Source organism: Aptenodytes patagonicus, chromosome 5, assembly GCF_965638725.1.
Source record: "Aptenodytes patagonicus chromosome 5, bAptPat1.pri.cur, whole genome shotgun sequence".
NCBI classification, from domain to species: Eukaryota; Metazoa; Chordata; class Aves; order Sphenisciformes; family Spheniscidae; genus Aptenodytes; species Aptenodytes patagonicus.
The window spans coordinates 14,431,167-14,457,363 of NC_134953.1; the positions used below are offsets into that span (position 1 = coordinate 14,431,167).

Sequence of the window (26,197 nt, forward strand, 5' to 3'; positions counted from 1 at the left end):
AAACCCATCTCAACAAGAGTAATGTCTGCTTAAGAAGCTCCCTGTCTATGCCCAGCTGTTCTCATCCTCTCATGACCATTGCAACGTGATAGGGAACTGATCCATCTCAAGAATTTTTTGCTCAAGTTACTTCACAGCTAGATCATTTTCCCAATCCAGTTCATATATGGTTGTACTAACGTGTGTGCTACAACAGCACAAGGGAGAAAATGAGCAGCATGGGGAAGGGAGGAAAATGCTGCTTAAGTTGGTTTACACATTTCTGCAATCTCCAAATGTAATTTGATGTTTCAGCTATGTCAGTCTAGCAGGTAGCTGCCACCAAAGCTGGCAGACTCGCTCCTCCCCTCACTCTTGACCTTTGGTCCCCATTTCCCCCATCTTATGCATATAGAGATCATGAGTCCACAGAGTTAAATTGATTCAGCTGGCTGATTTGTCAGGAAACTATTCTTTTCATCCAAATGAATTGACTCACCTTGTGGCCACATGATCACTATATTCCACGAAAAGGAAACATTAGGAATGCCTGGTAGGGACCACATGTCTCAGCAGTAGCTTCAGTTTAGACCATGTTTGCTAAATGCACCCTGAACGTAACAGACTAAGAGAAAAGTTATCTACTGTACAAGTATGCTAAAGTCTCATGAAATAGCAAGTAAAAGTGATGATGGTAGAGCCTCTGATCTATGGACAACTGCAAAAATATCTGAAGCTACAGCTCTGCTGAACAGATGACAAGGGTTTCATGTGTCCCCCATTACACTCTTCTCAGTCTGCTTTCCACTGTAATCAACAGATTTCAATTCACTGTGCCCAGCAAATTCCTTAAACTGCTGGAATTCATTAGACATGTTATGAAGTGCGTTAACACAGCGTTATAAATGCTATCAAATGTAAAACTCACAAGCTCAACCAATAAAACAGTATTTTGTAACTTACTGTAAAATTGCAGAACTATCACTCCCTGTGGCTTCCCTTACTTGCCTATCTGCATATGGGTGGCCAAAGCCTAGATCCTCATATAAAATCCTCATACAAACATATACATGCATTTGCATATAACAACATTTTGAAATTATTCAAAATCATATACTTTCTGTTGCACATTCAACTCAAAACACACTGATTCACAGTTAAATCTGAATATAAAAGTAGACAGCTAAGCCTGCACTGTATTCAACACATGCTGACATTTTCTAAAGCCACTAGATTAGCTGATGAAATCCATTAATAACTACACTGGTTCATTTTACAAGGCTTAAGTTATGTCAGAAATGTAATGTGCTCCTTCTATCAAGTAAAGGAAAGTAAAACTATAAGAAACTAGATCCAGCGTTAGTGAATCATCCTGGATACAGAGGTCAGCCAACAAAGACAAACGAATAATGAAAACAAACAATCTGGCAACCTTTCAGCACACACATTCACAAAATGTATTAAGTCTGAAAACATGTGACACAAAACTAATTTGCCTACTTTTTTTTTGTTACACTGCTGCATACACTTTAAGACTTAAAGTGCAAGCTGGTCTAGTTAGTATTAATAATAATTAATAATAATATTTAATAATTCCTTATTCCCCAGCCATCTGGGATTAAAGTCTACAACAGTCCAGGTAAAACATCCAACATAATCAAAGACTATAAAACTGTATTAATTTAGTATCAGTTTAACATATAATTCATTACTCAAGCTAATTTCCTTTTGAAGTCAGCAGGAATTCTGCTTCAGAGAAAAGAAACAGAGTATGCTAAGACTTACACTATTATTTAGTCTAAGAAAAGGCATACGAAGGATCAGAACCATCACACGATGTGGTAAGTTAGGAAGCCTTTCAACTCTAAGCTGTCAAGGAAAAGATGATTTGATAAATATTTGAGGATGCTGGTTGGACTGTGGGAAGAAGCAGCAACTGTATGAGGGGCAAGCAGGGGATGGGTCTCATGGTAAAGATGGGGATTATTTAGAGAAGTTGCATGCTGCCAGAGATGGCCAAATGCAATTCAGTATGTAGGATGCTGTGGGAGCTTCACAGGGAACTTGGTGAATGCCTGGTAGGGGCCAAGATTATGGGTGCAGAGAATGAGGGGGACTGACAAACAGATATGTGACATTACAAAACACATACTGGTAGTTTCCATGGGCAAACTGCTATTGGACTGGGACAGAAGGTAATTCAAGACAGCTAAAGGGCAAATGGAGGCAGCCTGACAATCCTCCCTTCTTCCCTGGCTGCACTGGGACATCTATAGCTATTTCTCCAACTTTCATCCTACACACTATATATACATGGTGACTATCTATCCTAAACAAAAGACATTTCAGCACACAAAAAAAACCCCAACAACCAAATAATTATATTAATTAATTCAAAATAATAAATATTTACACAGCATCTAAGGCATAAGCAATCACTGAGTAAGAGATAATTGGGGAAACAGTAAACTACAGAAATAATTTGGCACGGTAAGTGGATACAAAACTATTGATCATCTCACTCATGTCACCCCAACAACTGTGTTTAAACAATATAATCTCAGGTCAAGCTCTTACGGAAACAACTGATTCATAAGGAAAGTTGTTTGTATACTACAACTATCTATTTACAATAAAAAAAAAGTGAGCTTTTTTTTTTTTTAAGTAAATAACCTACAGTTTGTTCCAGACCAATTCCTTGAAGAGAATAAGAAACCCGTATTTATTAACTCCTCTTTATTTTATCCTGCATCATGTACACTATTAGTTTTTCATTACAGTGCCTTATCTCAGAAGCAAGCAGAAGATACCAGTACAAGAACAGGGCACCAACATGTCGTCATCAGCTTTCTAAACCTTTCTTCTGCCCAGGGAACCACGGGCAAACAGTAAGGAGGAAACAGCCAGACTCTTAAGAATCACTCCAGATGTGCACAAACCCTATTTGAACAGTTGCAAGCAAGTTATAACAACATTTTATTTGGCACAGAGTATCATGGGGAACCTCAGATTTACCACCAGTGTCTGTGTTTCAACAACAAAAAAAATCTTGAAGAACTACAGTATTTATATATCCTGTCAGGTTAAGAGTCTTTTTTCTAATTTGTAGAATACTTATCTAAACATGATCAAGTATTAGATGTCTCAAACTATGCAAATGTCTGCCAGATGGTGAACCCTCTCAATTGCCTCATCACTGCATGAGGCAGAATCTGAAGCTACTGCCAGATACTAGCTCCACTCCTCATTTCTTTACAGAAATTCCTTTTCTGTATGAGAAGATGCACTGAGAGAACCCAAGACTGAATTTATCTTACTGTCAGGATCATGCTTTATTTCTTTCTAGATCTGATCTGCAATAAGCTGTTTAAATAAACTTTCTGTTCAGTGTTTACTTGAATTTCATGCTAAGTGACCTTATCCAAAAGCTGTAATTTCATAATCGACACTCAGACGAACGAGTCCTTCTATCTGAGATGCATGACAACTCTAACCATTAAAGGTGGGATTATTCTTCTCCATCTTTGAACAAGTACTTTTGGAATAATTTCCTTAACTTTTTGAAGAACTGTGAAAACAGTCTTAAATGGGTGAAAAATATTTTGGAGCACCGAGTCTCACACTCATAGGAAAATGGAGTGCAGCAGAATTTAAAACAAAAATCTTCAATGCGCAGAATTCAACAAACTTGACGGTGGTAAGCAGAATCTCTTGGAAAGATTACATAAAGGAGCACAAAATAACTGACAATTAATAAAAGATATTATATAAAAGACAAGGACAAATAACGCTTATGCAGAAGAAAAATAGGAAATATAGTAAGAAATAAACATAGAAAAAAAAAGCAGGTAAAAGACAAATGAACCAGTGCATCAGGATTTATTTTAAGATCTGAGAATTCAAAAAGTAATCATACAAACCACGCAAAAAAGGACAAGATCAAAAACGAGGTTTGAGGTTTAAGCCAACCTACTGGCAGGCTCCAGCCAAAGGAGCTGATCCCTCGTTGCCTGTCACCTTCAGTGAGGTATTTTCACCATCTCCCAAACAGGAACTCCTGCAGGGAGGGGAGTCAACTGATCCAGAGGAAAACTAACCCAGGAAAAAGGAAAGACTAGTCTTCAGGCAGGATTATCTGATGCCACTCACAACACGATCATACAAGTTGACAGAGACAGCACAAGCACAAAGCAGGGTGGAGACCAGAGGGAGAATCCAAGACCAGAGGAGAAATGTATCTGCAGCATCCCACATTGACACAGCTTTAATGAGCCATCAAAATACATCCTAAATATTAACCTATATGAACACAGACAGGTAAGTATAAAAATTTAAGAGGTTAAGGCAACACAAGTTACAACTAACAAATAAGATAAAACACAACAAAGCAAAGACCATACGGAAAGTTCCTTTACTTAAATGTAGTAAGAAACAGTAAGGTTGGTACTAGCTCAAATGTTCAACCATTTTTCAGAGTTCAGATGTTATCCTCTGCTTCACTGGAATTACTCACATAATTTATTATTTATAGTTTCAACACAGCTAGAAAATCATCTTGCTCTGAAGGAGATCTGAAAACTCCACTACCAAAAACAAATACGTACCACTGTGATCTTGAAAATCAGGAGCATCAACTCAATTCTCCACAGTTCTATTCTTCAGAGTCAGTAACTATAGTTACTAGATGAATCAATTCTTTCTCTGCCCCTTATCAGATCATCAACAAATTAGAGCTAAATCTGTTTAAAGGTAATAAAAGAATTACACATCTTAACCACACTCTCTCAATTTTTAATCAAAGTTTCTCTAGTGCAACTGCTGCACAGATTTAAGAATACCTGATTATCTAAACAAAGAGAATATATCCTCAAAAGGAAGAGTGTAATTCTAACTTTCTTACAAGGTTGCATTTTCACTACAGGAAATTCAGCTGAAAACATAAGAGGGAAGACACATCATAAGCCAGGCAAAACTTTAAAAGTTAAAACGTAAGGAATTCCTGTTAGAAGAAATGAAACAAAGACTGTAAACACCTCCAATAAACAAATAAGAACAGGAAATGCCATTCAGTAAAGCAAAATAAACGAAGTAACCTTCTTGATCAACAGTGAGAATTATCATGATAAAATTAAAGTCTCTTGTAAAAACAAAGGATAAAAAAGGCAGAAAGCAATCCTAGATGAGGGAGCTGACTTCTTTAACATCTTAAGCAGTATCAGCTGAGCAGGACCACTTTCCTACAGTTTCACAAACACATTTTCATTTAGTCAACTTGCAAGACTTGTTCAGAAAAGCTTTGGTCAACCCCCCTACACCATCCTCAATATCTCACGTTCACTATATCCATCAGGATTAAAAAAATATGTATTTTTCCCATCCATATAGTCTACTGAAAATTTTTCACCTTGAAGTCAAATGTGAGACCAAGTGACTGAACAGCAGCTGAAACCTGTCTCAGACATGCAGAAATAAAAAACAAGATGCAAGGGACATGGTTTAACTGGGCAGCAAGTTTATTAACCTTTTCACCTGGCAATGACTGGCAATCACTTGCACTATGCAGATGGTGATCTGTCCTTCCACAGCTGATCCCTACACCAATTAGTGGGTCCTCATCGCCCTCCTTCTTTGCATGATTACCAGCCTAAGGAAATGGGGGTGTCTTTTTCATGTGAAAACAGCAGAAACCCCAATACTCCTTTCCAGCTTCTGTATAAACTACCTTTTTCTAATTTCATTCTAACTTCAGTTTAGCCCTGAACTGAACTGCTATAAAGGAACATATGCACTGGACACAACGTGAAAAGACAAGGGCAAGTAACAGGCTTGTCTCTTTCAACCCCAAGCAAGTGTCTGGCTAGTTAGCTCAGTATTTAGTAGGGGGATTAATTGACCATAGTAATACATGACTCTTGCCACAAGATCAGAACTGCCTCACTCAGGCCCACCAAGGATCTTGTACAGGTCTGCAGTGAACAGCAAGTAGCATACTCACAGCACTGCCCACATGTTCTGTATGTATCCGAGTACCAACAATCAATCATTCAGATCCTTTGAAACACCTACAGCTTCAAACTGGGAAATAATTTAGCCATCGTCCCATTTCAAGGCTTTGTCCACCTTTGAAGATTTTGTGGTTCCCCTGGACTCAATGCCATCATTCATATCTTCGTTTTATCCTCTAACAAGTTCTCAAGTTCTACACACACATTTTCACTTGCGTGGTTTCTCCTTAGCCAATTTACACCATTTCTCCTCAGTTGATAAAGCACAGTAAGTTCCTTCCCTAAGGCCACCCAGTGTTAAATATATTGGAAAATAACACGAGGATCTTCTACTGATGGGAACTCTGAGTAAAGTCCCGCAAACAGAAGCGAAGAAGCAGAAGTGAAGGGGTTTTGTGCACAATGAATCACAACTATAAATTATTTTAAAAATATGGCAAATGGTGTTTCTGTTAAAATATGAAAATCATTGTTGTCATCACAATACAATTAATAAATACAGGAAAAATGATTGTATGTATTTCCTGTCATTTGCCAATCACTTCTGTGGCCTTAAAATGTTAATACAAAATGGAATGCTTACATACAAACATTACTGTTCTGAGAACTTGGCTATCACATTCAAAATCTGCCACTTTGAAGCATGAACTGTTTATGACTAAAAAGTCAACAGTAACCTGGGACTACATACTAATGTCATTTGTAAACATGGTATACTTCCTCCATTCTAGTTTCTATCAAACTCTCTCTTCAAAGAATCATTATCACAAATAAACTCAGTATGTGAGCAGGAAAAATTGCATTCCTTGAAAGCCAGACAAGTCCCTGAATGCGAAGGGAAAGTAAGTAGGAAATTGACTGCAGGCCTTCACTTGCAAAAAAACACCCAACCACAGATTCACAATGGCACACCAGTGACAGAATTGGGTGTTTCATGCTCTGATCCCATTCTCTCCCTACTAGACCCGTGAAAGATGCTTTCAGAGATGCTACCTTGACCAAAGGATACTGTTTGTCTAAGCCAGTTGCTTCAAGCCTTTAGAAGTTAATGCCTTGGTTAGCCAGCCACCAGCCGAGCCCTACAACAGGTTGACCCTTTCAGAGTAGTGGACAAGGTTCAGACATCACAGCACGCCAACGACACTCCACACCCTGCCTGGAGCACCATCTATGCCTCCCAGCAAGGTTTCTCTCCCTGCACTAGGATCCAAGCTTCAGCAGTGATAGAAACCAGTACACCAGTTTCTACAGAAGTAGGTTTATTTACCTGGACACTGCAATAACAAGTACTAATTTGGAGGATCTACAAGCCTTAGCTCAGCGGCTTGTAACTAAGTGACAGTTCAGCCTCGAGGTAAAGAACCATTTCCCAAATATCCTAACACCACCATTATCTCTCATCCTCCCTTTTCCTAAAGTAATACCAGAGAGGTTAGCATCACAAGGCAGAAATCCCTGCCCCTCCAGCAGGAATCTCCAGGCCTGGCAATGCCCTTTCTTATCTAGTTCCAGTTAACAACAAAGTGCCACTGGTAGATAGCCTTCATGTCTGAGCTCATCTAGCATTTCTGCCCAATGTGAAACCACGCCTTTAAGGGACTTAAAGTGGCACACTGACGTGTATTTCAACAAACTGCAATTGCATCTTGCCATAAAAAACTGTCACCTTGCCAAAGTTTTAAAATTACTCCGAACCAGGCCACACAGAAGCAACAAGAACACCTCAGGTTCCTCATCTTGTTCGTTCTTCCTCAGAGCATTTTTCTTGTGTAAGCACCCAAGTATTCTCTCATTTCCCTCTCTCTCACTGTCCTGCATTGGCTGTAATTCTAGCCACACTGGTGAGAACAGAACAAACCTGTAATAAAAATATTTCTGACTCCTAAAATGTCTGATGGTATGTTAGAGGCGCATACATCACTACAGTTTATCTTCTGTAAACCCAAGCTAACACTTTTATTCACATTACGCTAAGCCACAGTAGTCCTATTAAAAACATTACTTGAATAATAACTTACATATTATTGCTCAGCTGTCATAACTGCAACAAGAGTTAAGTCTGAAATGTCAGTATATGTTTCAAATAAAAATGAAAAGCTAATTTGTATGTGAACAAGAGTTCAGTCATTTGTTAATCTATGCATTTACACTTTAGTTCTAGAAAAGCAAAGAAAAATATTTCAAATGCTGAAAACTAACATTATTAAATTACTGCACCACTCTTGCACTTGCTCAAAATACATTTTCTTTGTATACCATTCCTGACCTATTCATACCATTCATTCAGGAATAATATTTATTCTCTTATTATTTTTACTTTCTCTTTTGAACATCTGCTATTTCATCTGCATATTATTATCATGCCTAATAGAGAATGCAAGAGGAAAAAAAACAGGCTTTTTTGCTTAGAGTGTAATTAATTATCTGCTTGAGAAAGATGTCATTTTCAGAAGACTATTGATCAAGCATCCCTGAAAATACGTTAAACAATTTCTATACTACTACTACTGTTCTAACGTTTCCAGATATTACACACTGTGACACTGAAAACAGCACTACTCAAATACAGCAAACAATATTTGCTCAGCAAATCAACACTACATTCATTTTTTGCCTACAATGGCTTTATCAACCGCATCATTCTCTGGGAGATATCTGACTCATTCAAGCCATGAAGTAATCTCTACAATGCTGGCTCTTGCCAGAATTAAATGTGCAAGCAGCAAGCCATCACACAACTGCGAATTATTTTTTTGTAATGTTGCAAGATACTTGCAATGACATAAGAGGTCATTACCAACGTAATCAATTTTAAGTGCTCATTTTAAATTAAATGTTTTAATATTTTAAAACTCTTGTAGCATCATTGTAATTCACATTATAAATACTAGTAATTCAATCTTATTCAATAAATAAATAGGATGGAAATACACCCAGGGTCAAAATTAGGAGGTTTCTTTTATAATATACCATCATGTCTTCTAAGATAAATGGAACCAGACACAGAGAAAACTGCATGTTCACAGCAACTTCCATGTTCCTTAAGCTCCACTTGCATTTCTTTAACAATAACTTCTTTGAAGGAGAAACATGCCTGAAGATCAACACAGCATGTCTCCATATATGATTATGACACATTTAGGCGATCCTTTATTTGAGGATCTTTACATTATTGCAATGAATGTCTATATCCTTGCTGAGCAAATGCAGATTTATTTGCTTTTCTTGGTTATCTTTCAGAGCCTCTATGAAAGCAGTCCATTAAGCATTTCTGACTACTTGTGAGATTCCTGTTTAGAAGCTGTGGCTTATAATTGTGCATTTGGACTTCATGCTTTCTTTTGGGATAAAACCTTCAGCAAGCATTCAACTTAAGTGCAGTCATCATAAAACAACTCACTCTTGGGTAGCACAGTCAAGCTCCTTGCTTCAAGAATAGCAAGAATTTGGAATTCTAAACATGAAAATCTGCTCCCTTGGTAAGATGGGACTTTATCCCAGCTTTTTAGTCTACTTCAGTCTTCACAATATAGTTAACTGGGATAAGGATGTGTGGCAAAAGCTAACTCTATACTTATCTAACACAAACAATCACTTCTTCAAAGTTTGTTACATTTCTATCAGCTGAATAGATGAAATGCAATTTTAACACAGTGAAGTTGTTGGTAAAATTAATGGACAAGTACTTCAGAGGACATTTAATGTCCATGTAGAGTATTCAGTAGCTAAAGGTACACTGAAAAACAACAGAACACACGATAACCAAGCATTATATACCTTAGTTTCTTCCAGAAGCAATGAATTCTGAATAACCATGATGTCTAAGGAGATGCCACTTCCAACTGAAGCTTTTCTTATAGCTGGGGTATTACTAAGGACTTTCTCCTATATGGACCCTCCGCTAATGTGTGAACTCTCAGAGCAACTTCTTCACAGCCAGAATGATTTACAGAACTTCTCTTCTGTACCTGAGTAACATTTGCATGAAATTTGTTGAGTCTTTAGCATCTTTGAGATCTGCACTTTTGTAATAAACCTCATTGCTACAGGCCAAGTTAAAAGTTGGAAGAAAAGACATACAGACACCCAGTGTGACTTTGCAAAGTCGTTTCCATAAGAAACCAGGCTAAAAAATGCAGTCATAATTTGGAAGAGGACACTTCCTTCTCTGGAACACCCTTTTTTATTTTGACATAAGCAGCAATATGTGCCAGAGGCTCTGCTAGTATCCAAACAACACTGCTTCATTAAAATCTGAAAATGCTACTAGGGAATCTTGTTGGGTTTTTTTAGTCTAAACTAGATTCACATACGTTCCAATATTCATATGCCTCAGTAATAACATATTATGTAAAAACGAGCATTACATATATAGGCTACATTTTCTCAGTCAAGCAGAAAGATTAGTTTGCATCCACTTGATTGTGCATCCCTGCTGCTATCACATTACTTAATATCCTTATATTTAGCTCAAAAAGGTCGTAGAAGGGAGGAGGCATATACATATGCCTGATGTATACCCTAAGATTGAGCAGAGGAGAAGGGAAAGCACCAGAGAGGGAACAGTCATTGCCACAGTTAAACAAGTGAAAGAACCCAACCATAAAAGGGACTGTAAAAGATAACGAACCAGCGAACACATGCCAAAATGCTCAAGGTTATTTCTGCTGTAACAGTTAAAGACGATGAAACCACCCTGTTTTCTGTAACGTACTTGGGCATGATAATGACAAACCAATGCTGCAACTAGCACAACGATATGTGATGTTAACCCAGGAGGGGATCATCGCAGATGTCTGTCAGAGGGAGCATCAGGCCCCTGAGGACACCAAGTCCTTAAATGCCACAACCGGCCCCACCTGCAACCCCCACCAATGGGCCCAGGAGCAATTTCAGTTCAGGATTGTCCCCCAGCCCTGGGCTGAGCCATGTCGTTGGCAGCTCTGGGCCTGGGCCTTGTCCTCCACTACTCCTGACCTTTCCACCAGACTTGTCAGGTTGACATCAGACCTGACTCATCCGCTGGTGCTGGTCTCGGGATGAGTGGGCTACGGCAGAGCCTCAGCCCCCGGCTCGTCCTCCCGCTGCCCCTACTGCGGCTCCCCGACAAGGGAGATCGTTGGCCTCACCGTCAGCCACGACCACGTTCTCACCACAAATGATAAGAAGTTCAGGAAATTTAATGATCAAGTAACACCTGAACAGCACAATGAATATAGACTTTTGCACATCGCCAGCAAGGCCAAGAGCAGGGATGAGGAGGTTACTCTGAAACACTGAATCAAACACTATCAGGCCAGTACCAAGGCAGCAAACTGAAAGATAAAGAGCAGCCCAAGGCCTTGTAATCAGGCTTCTCTTGCGCAAGACGACAACACTGACTTCATCCCGCTGAGGGGACAAACCTGTAGACTAGATGCAGGAGGCTCACCTGCAGGACTGATCATTCAACAACGACCTTAGCAGGCAGCTGAGCGCGTTATGAAGTAATAACTGGCATGAGAAAAGATCCCTGAGAGGAGGCAAAGCAGCAATGAAAACCAATGGTCTGTGCAATCTACGCAGTTTTGAACAAAACAATGGCTGATGCTAGCAACAGTGCTCTGCATTCAACAAAAACCTATGTAACATTTCAGAACAGTGTAAAAAAAACCAAAACTGTTTCAAGACAGTTTGTAAGGTGATGCGTATCAGTGGCTTGCCACAACTGGCGAAGTTCATTCATGATATGTACAGAAAGTGTTTTTAAATGGTAACTCAGGGAGGGTATCATCACCTGTACCAGTACTCACAAGGTGCAACAGGCAGTCTGAAGCTCTCCATTTTCCCAACTAATATCTTGCATACTATATGGAGTTCTTTGTTTAAATAATAACAGTTTCTAATGCGGATGGTATTGCTTTCCCGTACGTCACTTTCTGGTTGTTAGGAAGCCAACAAGAAAGAAGCAGATCATGTGTGAGAACTGAGGCGAGGAGAAAATAAAATAGTACCTATACATCTAGAGTAAAGTTCATGGATAACAGTAGATGACCTATGAAGAAACAACGTATAAAACCAGCATACGTAAATGAAAGCAGACTAACCTGTCCTTTGAGATTTCAAATTAAATATTGTTCATCTGTCTTCTTAGGCATGCTACTGCCACACCTCAAAACAGTTACCTCCTGCTCCTGCAGATCTTTTTCATTTCTGTCCTTTCCAAATCAATTGCATCCCTTAATTTTTTTTTTTTTTAAATCAGTAGTCCTCTTATTTTATTATGAACTTATCTTGCAAACTGTTAAGTGCCTCCTTAGACCTGCTCCTGTTAATTTAGCAGGGACTATGTCACATTCAAATCCCCTATATATTCAAGACATCTTTTTATTGACTTCCAAAGCTATCAAAAATTATTTATTGAATACTGCTTTCCCTTTTTACCTACCTTTAAGAAAAATAAAATCAGTAGAATGAAATTTAGTTTAGGAAAGACAAGCTCTACCTTCAAAATCAGAAACTACTGTAGATCTCTCAAAGTATTTGACAAACTTAGAACAGTTCCTGAGAGTAATCTGAGAACAGGTTAAATTAGAAACAGACAGTGCACTCCTCACACTGAGGTCTTCGTGGATTCTGTATAGTTTTCTGGCTTTATTAACTGTTCATTAACGCTGGCTGTTTTTATTTAAGCATTCTAATGCTGTTATAAAAGCACAAACAGCTACGGAAGTACTAACGCTAATAGTACTATAACATTTCCACATATTTTTGAAAATACAACGTACGCATTTCATCACTTCTTATTTTACATGTGACCTCTCTGAAAAATAAAACTATACCCACTGCAGAAAATATATCATAACTATAGAGAAAAAGCCAAGTCAGGTGTACGTTATTTATATAACTGTGTAATAGTTGTACATAATTCAGGTGTGCATAATTATCACCTATAATAACCATAAAAACCAAAACACTTGCTTGGTTTTCATGATTCACTCGCCAGAAAAAATTACATAGCAACCTCAATATAGTCCCAGGTACAGGTATGGTAAGAAGAATGTGCAAGAGATATTATTACCATACTACTTTTAAACTCAAGATTCTGATTTTTAATGCTTTAAATTCAAATATTTGACAGTAATGAATTAAATATTTCAAAACTGTACCAGTACATATTAAAAATAAGCCTAAATTTTATGGATAATTTCCTTTGTAACTTAATATTCTTACTTTACTTCATATAGTCACACATCATTCAATGGATTGTCAGATTATCTGAATACTGAAAGTTTTAAAGCCCTGTATGGGCGAGGACCAGGTACTGGAAGTGCCTACACCCTAAACCACAATAAATAGTAAGATACTAGATGACAACAACATCTATGCACTTTTAATTATACACTCATATGTACACCAAATATTAAAAAAAATTAAGCAAGCAGGTCTTTAGATTTAGTAGAAAGAATAACAGAGACAAGTCACATGCATAAAAACCGTATTACTGCAGAGATGGGATTGTTTGGCTGGTATTTAAGACTGTAACTACAAGGAAAAAAAAAGTACAGTCAAACTGACAATCAGAGGAAAAAGCCCAGGTTGATCTATACAAGTTCACTGTAGATTAGAGGTCTTTTCCTGGGGACTTTGGGCCACATCTAGCAAGCAAGAGACAGACAAATCCTACCACGAATAGGTCAGGGACTCAATACTTGCAAAAAATCTGTATGCAGAAAGATCAGAGCTTCCCTTTTTCTTTGACAGAGGAAGGGCCCCAGCTTTCATGCTTTTCTGGCAAGTAGAGGGAACACGGCCAACTTTCTTTGCATTTGCTGGCCAAGAGCTGAGACAGTCTCTGTCTCAATTCAAACTTTAAAACCTTTACTGGGATGCATAGGGTTGCTACCATAATAGAGCTTTACTGTAAGCAAGATGGGTAAGGCAGGAAAACCAGGAGACAGAGGCTATCGAGTTTTTTTTAAATTATCCATTGATTTCATTGAGTCAAATGCACCTGAAAATGTTTGGGAGAGTTTTGTTAAGTGAAAATTCAAGCAAGAACAGCAAGTGAAGGGTTTGGGGTTTTTTCTTGTTTGGGGCTTTCTGCTGTTCTCAATAGTGTCCTCAGAGCTCAAGGGAACAGAGAAAAGCTGATAAAAGACTGAGAATGGCATTATAAAGCGAAAGAAAAATAATCAGAGCACCATGTCAAGTCAGAGGAAGACACAGGAGTTTAGAGCACAGTGACTCATGTACAGATTAGATACTTCATTGGCCGTCATAGCTCCAATGCTGTTATACCAAACAATTTTGCCTTGCTTTAAGTCTGCGCACACACCTTCCTCAAGTATTTTTACAGCTCTCCCACTAACCTGTAAGTCAACTCCATGCAGCTTCCTATAAAGCACACAGCTGAGATGAAGTTCAGGGGTGCATAGAACCTGTTATACAGGATAATACTGTTCTGTTATACCTGTGGTACATTATCTTTTGTCCTCAGAAATTTTAGCCTCAATAACAGCTTTACGCACCTAGCCAACAGGACAACTGACTGTTAAGAACAAACATTCTCATTATCAACTTGCGTAATAGAATAAAGAGCATATGGAACAAAATGAGGGGGTGACACAGACACGGAGGTAAGCTTTTGGCAAAGTAGAATGACATTTGCAAATTTTAAGAGAACACGCAAACTCACCTCTTCTGGAGGGGTGGACATGAAGACCTCCTGAAAACCCTTTACTGTCTACGCATCTCTACCATTCCTATGCCTATCAGGTAACAAAACTCCAAACAGATGTTATGATCTGAACCTTGAAAGGGAATTCAGGCAGGCATAGTAGTCTAATACTACACAGACATTTGAAAGATGTTACTGCATATTTTAACACTGACCTGTTTTATAGCCTGCTGTCTAGGGAACTGTTTATTTCTACAAACCACTACTGAACCTGGCTTGCAAATCTAGAATCACAGTTCAAATAGTATGGAGAATTAATTTCTAAACCGACTTCACAGTACTGCTAATTCTTACAGTCATATACTCAGAAAAGGCACTGTTTTTCTAGAAGCCCCTAGTCGTACCATTATATAATTACTCATAATCTCAGCTTTAAAAACAGATCACTTAGTTATAAAAACAAGAAGAAAATGGGAACAATAAAGGCTTAAGAATTTTAAGACAAAAAGGAAGGTTCCACATGTATTACTTTTAAGCCGAACTAATCATAGAAGGGGAAGGATAATGAGGATTTGGAACTTGATGCACTGAACAATTGGTGCTGACAACACACGTTTTCATAAATCAGTTTGTTGGCATGCCCCCAGAATGGATTTGATTTGAGTGACTAGAAAAAACTGTGAAAATAGATTTCAATTGTAGGTATTATCCGTTTATTAATATCACAAATAACCCATTCTTTTTTCTGATTCTAATCAGAATACTAAATACTAAAATGTTAGTATTTCCTTATCTTGGAAAAGTAGGAAGGACCATTTACATCCCAAAATGTTGCTGATTTCCAAGAAATTCCTATTCCTTTATACAAATGAATCTACAAAAATTTAACGAAGGCTTCCTACTTTCCCTGATCTCCTCAAGTTATTATATCTCCTATTACACAGAAATAAGACGTTTTAAGACAGAGTTCCAGAATTTGCTGCGTGAACATAATCACAAGAAAACATTCTTCCAAAAAATGTTCATAATTGAGTGACACAGAAATTCAGTTAAAAATAAAACATTTGCCATAGCTCAGAATTTGTTGGAACAAGAAAAATTACAGTTGATCACTGGAAAAAAAATGCATTTAATAATTTGAGAGAGTCATAAACCCCTCCTACTCATGGCCCTAAACTAACGTTTTAAAAGAATATTCTTTCCTTATAGCAAATCCAAAGTGTTTCCATAACTATATATAAAAAATTTAATCTGGGCAACTAGATTGGTAGTTGACAATATCTGCTTAACACAAACAAGAAAGAACAGTATTAACATTATACTCTTTCTCTATAGCAAAACTGGTCACTAAAGCTAGATTTTTAATGACCACAACATTCTGATACCAGGGTACTATGTATACACTTTCCATTCTCATCTGGCTTTCCTGAAATAAAATGAAACAACTGAATAGTGCATTTTGGGATTCAACTGTATTCCCAAACAAGTTTAAACTCTAGATCTTCATCTACAAATGTTTTCTGGTTAAGTACCAAGAAGGCTAGTTTGGTTTAGATAAAAAAAAAACCCCACACCAAAAACCTTCTCCTTCAACTTCACGCATCTAAAAAAAATTTAAAAAAAAAAAAAAAATCAACAAACATTTCTGTTTCATACTGCAAGTTAGTTCAACCATGTAGTAGAACCTTGTAATACAGTCTCTGAAATCTCTTTTAATAGGGGTCCAAGAGGCAACTGGATAGCAAAAACTGTATTTTTTTTACACACATATTTCTGCCAACATGGATTAAGTTAGAGAATAAAAACAACAGCATCCAATGTTACATGGATTTGGGCTAAGCTAATATAATTTTCAAAAGAGGCAAGAAGAATGTATCCAGAAATACCCTGACAGATATACTACAGATCCAAGGTTTACTGTTCCTTAACAGAGAAGAATTACATAAAGTCAACATCATGACTTTTCCGAAGTTAGGAAACCTCTCAACCTTTCAAATATGAGGTACCACTATACATGCAGCTGGCATTTTTAAATGTCTGCTTAATTAGTTGCATGGTAACATCTTTACGTTAACTATTCCATAATTTTATCTGTGACAGAGGTATATTACATAAAATATATACCCAAAAATGTAGGAAAGGTATATAGGCTTCTATGACATGGTATACTCAGAAGAGCCTGTACTTTCAAAGATATAGAAGGCAAAGAACTGCTTTTAGATAGGAGTCAGGAGTACAGACAGAGCACTTTCAATGCTTAGGAAAGAAAAAACTCTACACTTTTCCCTCCTCAGCAAATTACAATAATTCTCCTTATAGACTATAGACTGGGGAGGAAGGCATGACTGAGCTGCTCGGCTAGATACCGGCTCACCGAGAGGTCTTGTGGGGAGAAAGGGAACAGTGTTGTTAAGCAATACACTTGTTGGATGAGTAGACTTCGATGTGTGTAAACACACAGTCAACCTTTTATTTGATTTGACCCTTTCAGCTGACACATAGCTTCTGCAGGTGTCCAGTCTGCAGCAATACAAAGGTATTCTCACTGAGACAAGTATCTCTGATAGGAACACACGCTGAAAATAGAGATACTTCCTGCTTCCATGCACATAAACTCATACTGCACGGAACTGAAAGCATGCAACCATTGTATTTTCTCTTGTGGAAAGCAATCTGTAACTCCACATACTACAGTATCAGGTAACAACTGGCAATATGCTAATAACATACCACGGTTATGTCAAACCAAAAGTACCAAAGACATAGAAGAATGAAATGGCATCACCCTCCCCGAGTATCCACCACTCCCTCTTACAACCTAACCCTGGGTAACAGGACACAAGACTCAACACTATGGAGGAGGGGAAACTGGAAAACATTTAGAGCAAGAGCAAAATTTGAAACTGGATGAATTCCTGGTGGGCAGGGAGCACTGAGCAGTAATTACCGCCCTCCAACAATGCCCTCAAACAGCTGTATCTCACAAGAAGAAAAGACCATTTTGAAAACAAGCAGAACAAAACCAAACACACAGAACTGAACCATTAAGTGTACCTACTACATATTGGTAGACATATCAAGACTATTCAGATGAATAGTATATTTAATTTGGATGGTATAACTTGTTGGAATTGTTGTACAGTGACAGATGATGAAATAGTGATAGCTACTTTATAGATTTGTCCTACAAAAATAAAATAAAGAAAGAAAAAAGCCCCATAATTGGACTTACATATTTAAATTACCCAGGCTAATGATATTGGAAATGCCTCTAAATGGGATTGCCATGGAGGTTTTAGTTAATGACACATATGAAACCATCCATTTTGATAATGTTTCTCCGTATTTCATTTCTATGTCTACTGAGTAAACACCACCAGCAAAGTGGAATTTCTTGTTTATACTTTGCTGAATTAAAGCACAGAATAAGAGCAGATGTATATTCAAATCAATAATAACAGCAACATTTTGAGTGGTTATTAAGATTAAAGTATTTCCAACATAAGCAGCTGTCCAACTGCTCAATTTTATTGTTTCTATTTTTGTTGTCTCTTCCGTAAATTCACTATTAAGAAAAGCAAAAACAAACAAAAAAGGTGCAATCACAACAAAGCAAAGGTAATTATGCAAGATTCTCCCCTTCTTGTACATCCACTTTGTTCTTTGGGGGGAAAAATAAAAACAACAGACTATTCACAAAAGTAACAGCTACACTGGAAAATTTCAAGGGCTTTAAAGGAGCCACATTAAGAAATATTTCTCATCTAAAAAATGCAGAATTACTGCAATAATGCAGAAGTACCACAATATGAAAGACTTCAAGAAGCATTATCTACCTGGTACTCTGACACCTTTGCCACTCAAGATGTTAGAGAAAAGCAGCCCATGGTGTAGCTAAAGAGCGAATGTGAATTACGGAACCAAACAGGGAGGCAGCCTGTTTGTCAGCCTGTCCTGCAGTCAGCAGTCTAGGGGGTTGCAGCCTTGGATAGATACTCCTCTACTTTTACTGCTTCCCATAAGCCTGTTGAACTAAAACGGGTGCACAGAGTGAGCAGAAACTTGAAGCCTTCACAAGAAATACCTGCAATTAGATTATTTTCCCACAGCTTTCAGTAGAAACAATGCATATGCTCACAGAACATCTGATATATTTGAAAGTCATCAAAAGTGTGAATTTTTCTAGTAGAAGTTAGAAAAATACTAACCAATTCTTAGAAATCTCTGCCCACCAATGAAACAATCTGATTATAAACGCATTTTAACATACTTGTCCGAACCGAACAGTAACTAACTGGTTGAAAATACATCTTTGAAAAATGTCAGAGTGTGAAAATTATCTAAAATTAGACCAGAAGCAGAATACTGTCTTCAGAAAGCAATTCAGCCTGGATATTAAACCACTGGCTTTTCTTTTTCCCTTGCAATTTGGTACATAGCTGTAATCCAAAACAATCGTAGCAACCCTAAAGGAATTAACAAGGAGGCATTCACGTCAAGAAAGTTCCTCATGAGGAAGTCTACAGGTTGTTCTTTAATGGGAACTGTTGGTAGTGCACAAAGCAGTAGCTACTCTGCTACATGATCCCTGTTTATCTTGCTAAATTCCAAAGGGAAGCCAAGTTGGGTTTCCCCAAATACTGCTGAAAGATAATTGCACTGCTACAGAAAGAAATTAACCTAATCCAAGCAACAGAGTTTTGTACTTGGAGTAAAGGAATGCATTATGAAAATGTTAGAAAGAAGATGCAGTGTAACAAAAACCTCAAATACCAGAGATCGCTGCAGCAGCATTCTTGCTGTATGCTGTAGCACAGACAGAGGAAAAATACTGTGGGAGGAGAGGTCTCACATCAGAGCATTGTCTGAAACAGCAGACAGCAAGGTCCTACTACACAAGGCAAGGTCAATGCAACTGGAGAGTCATCTGTTTAAGAAAACACACTATTATTAGATGCAAGTTATGCAGCACTTGTGCATACTAATAGAATAAAACCATTACCCCAAAAATAAATGTTTTCAACTGGTAGCTTCGACTTTGCACTCAATGTTTCCGCTTTTGTGTCTCATTTAAAACATCCAAATGAGTAACATAAAGAATATTGAAAGTACCTGAGTATTTTTTAATTACTTATAAAATATTACAACAATTGAAAAGTACAATAATATATTTAACTTTTTTAATGAGGTGGCTCCACTGAAAATGTCGTAACAAATTATTAAATATTACTTACTGACAGCAATGTAGAACAAAAAGTACCCCAGAGTTGACAGCCTATTTAAACTATTATGATATGCCTCAGATTACTGCGAGTAAAATATTACAGCAAACATACTGGCCTACAGAATACACTTCCTTGTACAAGACTCAAGCCTGCACTGTCTCCATACTCAAAAGTTATGCTGGAGTATGTGAGAGTTTCAGATGTAAAGAACACAGAAGGCAGCTCCCTGGGGCATGTCACATATTCCACAAGGTGTGTGTCCCTGCTACTTTAAATCATTCACTGAAAGAGCTGGCATTACCTGTGGCACCATCATTGACACTTGATAAATTGGAGAAATATACCGGGCTCTGGAGGAAGGATAATTCTGGTGGAGAGTTGAGCTCATTCCTTCTAGCTCTTGTAGTTTACCAGTTTTCGGTAACTGATGGCACATCTAGCTTTTGTTTGAACATGCTGGATTATTTATGAATGACTGGGCAGTTAAGAAGAGAGTATTGCGGATGGCCTAGGTTAAAATCAGTGACATTAAGTCTTGCACAGAGATGTCAGCATGACAGAGTATATGAAACCACCAAGGACCAGACTTTGATCCCACAGTGACGTATTTACAAATTAACTCTGTTAAGTAAGACCAAAATTCTGTGCCTCAAAAACAGAATAAAAAGATTAGAGAGCTCCCATTATAGGAAATGCAAAGAAAAACTGTCACCACTTTATCCTCAGCTCTTAAACACGAGTCTCATGTCAGTAGATGGATGTTTTGCTCAAAAAAAAAAAAAAAAACAGAGAGTGAAATATGACCAGTATCTGGCAGAACCATGACTATGGAAACCCCACCCACAAGCAGATATACGTATAGGTTTGCCAAGACAAATAAAGCAGTATGCAGAGTAAGCTGGACTGCTCTCATATAATATGTACTCAGCCATGTAGGCCCTCAAGTACACGTGCAACAACTCTCTTCTAAATGAGATTAAGAACGCTCAAGAAGGGACAGAATTAACCTAAGGAAAAACACAGATTTCAGGTTAGCATAAGCCATGATGAAAAGTATTACTTAAAAATTAGTCAGACTGCATACTAAAGGTACAGACAGCCGTTAACCTGCTGTCTGCATAATCAAATGATAGCCATTACTCAAATGAAACCATCAATGACTGCATTGTGAACAGTGTCCACGCTGGAGCTGCATGATTCGTTCCAATGTTTCAGCTACTGGTATTTTCGAAAAGTATATAAAACAAAAGAGATGTGAATTATTGCTAGTAACACTATCATTGCCATTTATAATGTTTAGGGCTCACAGTCACTTCATGAGCCAATATCCATTGTGCGGTAGGTGCTGTGCAAACAGAAAACAAAACAACAACCCTTGTTCCAAAGTGCAGTCTTTAGTGTTTTAAGAGAAGAAAATCTTAAAGAAATTCTTCTGTAAATATGCAGGCAAATTAAGCTGATCACTAAAAAAAACTTCGTTTTAATGTTTAATGAAAAATCCCTACGCAAATCATGGACTTCTAATGAAATAATAGATTAAATGCTTTTTGCCTCCTTTATAACTCGTCTTCCTTTAACTAATTCTTGTTTCAAATCCAAGAACTATTGCTAAATTACAGCTGCTCTTCTCCAAAAAAGAAGAGCTGCTAACTTGAGCTAAATGTTTCCAACCATTGTAAGTTTACCACAATTCTTGATGAACAGTTACAACTGTCACTTTTCAATATGTGCCTTGCTTCTATACTGGATTTTGGTGCAGGTTATAGTCACTGGATCTTAATATTTATATTTCTCTTAAATAGAACAGCCCTTTGATACAAGAAATACTCTCTTCTACGGGTACTTACAAATAGTGCTCAAATTGTTTCACAACATTCTTTTGGATAACCTAAATATAGAGAATTTCTTTTTCTCATTTTACAAATCTCCAAAACCTCAAATTATCTTATCATCTCTTTCATGAACTTGTTCTATGTTTTCCAGTAAATAATAGTTTTCAGAAATTTTCTATTCTGCAGTAGGGCTTTCATGTTTCTTGAACTTAAAGTTTTACTTTGGGTTGTTTTTTTTTTTCCTTACTAAATTGTTGGAACTCCAGCTTGAGCACCACACTTCTACTGATTAAGGTGCATCACATTAAATTAACATGAGTTGAGAGGAAAGGAACTGCACTGTCCGGTCTGCAGTCACAAAGTCTTAGTAACAAACATCTTACCATGTGTGAAAATAGGAATGAACTCATTACCATATACTAGATTAATACCTCAATATGGCAGAACATGAATAAATTCTATTTAGATGACTAAGAAAGATTCTAGCAATCCTTTGCGAATTTATGCACAGACTGGACATGCTCTTTTATGACTTGGGCATGTCTCTCTCAAGCATTTCCTAATACACAAAATGTTGTGTCTGTTTCTGGTTTCACCTCATTTGTTTCATTGCTCCCAGATTTGTTTAGGTGTTTTTCATTTTGTTTTTGTAACGATCACAAACATCAGTTGTTTACCATTGACTTTTCACAGGATGAGATACACAAATCAAAGATGATTATCTGTGTGGAAACACACAACTTCTTAAGCTACATAATGGTTCCTGCTTTGCAATAATTGCTAAATGGCCTTTTCATAATTGGCAGGTTCTCTGATCCCCTTTCAAATATACAAGTATATTAAACATACAGGATTGAAATATTTAGCAAACTTTTGTCATATAAATACAACAGCAAGCCCAATTCTGCTCCTCACACAAGTGCCTTACTATGAAACACGAAACGTTTGTTCCTTGAAGTACAGCTGATCCTTTACGCATTTCTCTACCACTCCACCCAGCTCTTACACTTCCTTTATCAGCAGCCTAGTTCGCAGCCACCTGTATAGGCTCTTCTCCGTATCACCTGTGCTGGTGGCATCCCAAGAGTGTGCAGCAGAACCGATAAGCATCGCACCCAGCCACTTTGGTCCTGATCCTACAAACACTTCAGTGAAACTACTATTGTAAGTGTTTGCAGACTTAGAGTCTTTGTAACTCAACCGCACTTCACCGAGCGGGCCAAAGAGAAGTCTGGAGCTGGAAGGAATGCATTCGCCCTTCGTGCCTGGGCCCGCAGCACCCGCAAAGAGTGCTTAGAGCTTGCAAGAGGGGCTCGCCAAGACCAAGTGGGGAGAGAGAAACATCACCCCTGCCGCTTACAACCAGAGGCTTCTTCTGACACCACATCTCCCGTGAGCTGCACTGCTCTTGTCTGATTACAATTAGGCAGGCTTTAACGTAAAAAAATAACAACTGCTTGTACAATCACAACAGGTAAAAAAGAGAACAGTGAAAGCAAGGGATGAATTTGTAACAGTTTATAGCACGTAAGATAAGGGCAATCCACTCCAATTTGCTTTTGCATTTGGGATTTTCTTGAACCCTCCCGGAGGAAGAGGGGGAGCCCTGAAGCCGAAGGTCAGGCAGGCAGGGCGCTGGAGGGCGCCGGCACCGGGGGCCACCGGCTCCTCCCGCCGGCGGCGCGGGCCTCGGAACATGCCCGAGAGCGGAGCCCCCGCCCGCCCGCCCCCGCGTACGGCCGCAGCGGGCAGCCCTCCGTGCCCCCCGCCGGGGCCGGGGCGCCGAGACCCAGACCAGGGAGCCCCTGGGGGAAGCGCCAGCCTCACTCGGGAGCCGGGGAAGGAGCCCGTGAAAGCGGGAGGGGGCGAGCAGGGGACGCACCTTTCAGCGTCCCCCCGGAATCTTCGTCCTCCTCCTTCTCCTCCTCGGGCCAGCCGGTGACTCCAGCAGCGGCGGGGCCTCGGCGGCGGAGCGCTCTGCGGGACGGGGCCGCCCCCGCCTCGCCAGCGCTCCACGGCCGCCGCAGCCCGGGACGGCGGAGCGAGCGAGGCGCCTACCCCCGGCGGGCCGGGGGCGGGGGCTGCGGGCGCGCACCGCCCCGCCGGGCCGGCGGAGGGAAGGAGGGAGGTGCCGCGGGGGCTGCGCCGCCGGCTGACTCAGCCGCGGAGGGAGGGCGCGGGGCCGACGGGGCGGGTTCCCCCGGGACCGCCCCTCCTCGGCGGCGGGAGCGGGGGGCAGATCCTCTCTCCGGGGGGCTGTCCGCGGGCCGGGTCGCTAGTATCGTCCTCCGCAAACGAGACAGGCGGGATGTGGGCGAGCCCGCCGCGGGCAGCTCCTCCTTGTCCTGCCCCAAGGCAGGCTGGCGCTCGCACGGGCACCGCGACGAGGTGGGCGGGGGGGGCGGGGGGGGTTGTGAAGCGCACGCTGGCTTCGCAGCCCCTCCGCAGGCGAGGCGGTCGCGCCGCGCCGGGTGCGCACCCCGCAGCAGCACCGCGTCTGCCGGCGCCTCGGGGGGATGCGTGGTCCGGGGCGTCTGCCCACCGCCGCTCCGCTCTCTCCAGGAGGCGTTTGAACTACCCCACGTCCTACAAGTTTGGCGGGTAACCCTGCCGGCAGCAGTGCCCCCAAACTACAAATTCAACTGCTTTCCCCCCCTCCGCGCCCCTGTGTCTGCTCATGAAAGACCAGACGGCGCCCGCAGAGGGGATCCCCGACGCCGGGGAGCGCGCCGCGGGTCTCACGCCCCCCCGCCGGGCAGCTGCCAGCCGGAGTTACCCGCGGAAGCTCTTCCCCCTACCTCCCGCCAACGGGCGGCGTCGCTTAAGCGCCCCAGCCCCGCGCCTCCGCTCCGCTGAGTAACGGCGCCGTCCCCCGCAGCGGGAGCCGGTCCAGCGCCATCGCCGTGCGCGCCCTCCGAGCGAGGGTCGGGGGCGGGCCGGGCCGCGGCTGCCTCACCGCATCGGAATGTCGGCGCGCGCCCCGCGCCCCCGCGCGCGCGCTCCGCGGTCCCCGCGCGCCGCTCCGCGACCCCCGCCGCGCCGCTCGGCGCCCGCCCGGCAGCAGCAGCGGTGCACAAGGTGCTTTTCTCCCCCCCCGCGGCAGCCTTGCCGCTGCACGGCGCGGAGCGCGGGCTGCGGCCGTGGCAACAACGTCTCGATTCAGGAGCGGGCTGAGAAGCGCAGCGCCCGACCTCTGCCCTGCGCTCCGCTGCCAGCCATTATCTCTGGGAAGAGGGAGCGGAGCCTGGGGAAGGGGAGGGGGAGATGGAGCACTCTTTCTGTCGGCGCTACGGAAAAATACGGTTTCGGTGAACTCGGCTGTGCATCGTTGCGCGCGATCTTTTCCATGCAGAGTAGAACAAGAAGAAAAGCAGACTCATAAACTTTCATTTTAGAGGAAGCACTCTCATTTTTTAAGCGGGCGAAAGTTGGCCATAGATAACACGGTTTTATTTTGGACATTTTTATGTGAAGGGCACCGATTCTCATAACTAAGGTATGCGGAGATTGTGTCCCGGTACAGGGTTGTAAAACTCACAGTTAATTTACTTCATTCTCTTCCAGTGTAAGGAACTTGTCGTACTATTTTCTAAGGGAAGAACAAATCCAAACGCTTGAAAGCCAGATTTATTACTATATATTCTACTCTGTTACCTCAGCAAACACTCCGCACCTCATTGCAACAGTTGTCTTGTGAGGATAATACAAGTGCAATAGTGTTGATGCCCTGTAGATAGTAATCACAGCGGAGAACGTCTATTAACAGTGCAACAAATACATCAAAAAAGTCAATGAAGTTACCCACTGAAAGTCTACAGAACTTACATATTTTCAAAAAGTGTCTATTTTGGGGTTTTCTTTTAACAAATTAGGTCAGATATAGTGTTATATATATTATATGTATTCACTTACTACTTCCTGGCTTTACATTTATTATCTGCCCTGACTCTTTCAGTGGCTTACAGGTTCTGATTATCAGAATAGTGAGAGAAAATACATCCACTGTAGTAAAGCACCTTGGTCTTTTTAGCAGTGTAACATCAAAATCATTTATTGCTTAGGAGACATGAGACATGGCCAGTCTGAACTAATTCAGTTAATTAACTCATAATGTTGATCATTCTATACTGAAATGATCCTTTCTTCAGGAAGGAGATCTTAAAGGCGCAGGAGCAGGCTGTCCCCATGTGCCAAAAGACGAGCTGGCAGGGAAGAAGATGGGCCTGGCTGAACAGAGAGCTTTGGCTGGAACTCAGGAAAAAAAGGAGAGTTCATGGCCTTTGGAAGAAGGGGCAGGCAACTCAGGAGGACTGCAAAGATGTCGTGAGGTTATGCAGGGAAGAAATTAGAAGGGCCAAAGCCCAACTAGAACTTAATCTCGCTACTGCTGTAAAAGACAATAAAAAATGTTTCTATGGAAACATAGTGACAAAGGATGAGGAAAAGGCTGAGGTACTTAATGCCTTCTTTGTCTCAGTCTTTAATAGTAAGACCAGT

At 40.4% G+C, this 26,197-nt stretch overlaps 1 protein-coding gene across 3 annotated transcripts in view; it reads right to left on the reverse strand.

The window, feature by feature from the left end:
• PLCE1 (phospholipase C epsilon 1) overlaps positions 1-23,668 on the reverse strand; it is a 167,916-nt gene extending 144,248 nt beyond the window's left edge. For all 3 annotated transcript variants that reach the window (XM_076338757.1, XM_076338756.1, XM_076338754.1), the window contains exon 1: positions 23,583-23,668. The gene's annotated coding sequence lies outside the window, so the exon portion shown is untranslated. The remainder of the gene's footprint in view (positions 1-23,582) is intronic.
• Positions 23,669-26,197: the final 2,529 nt, after the last annotated feature.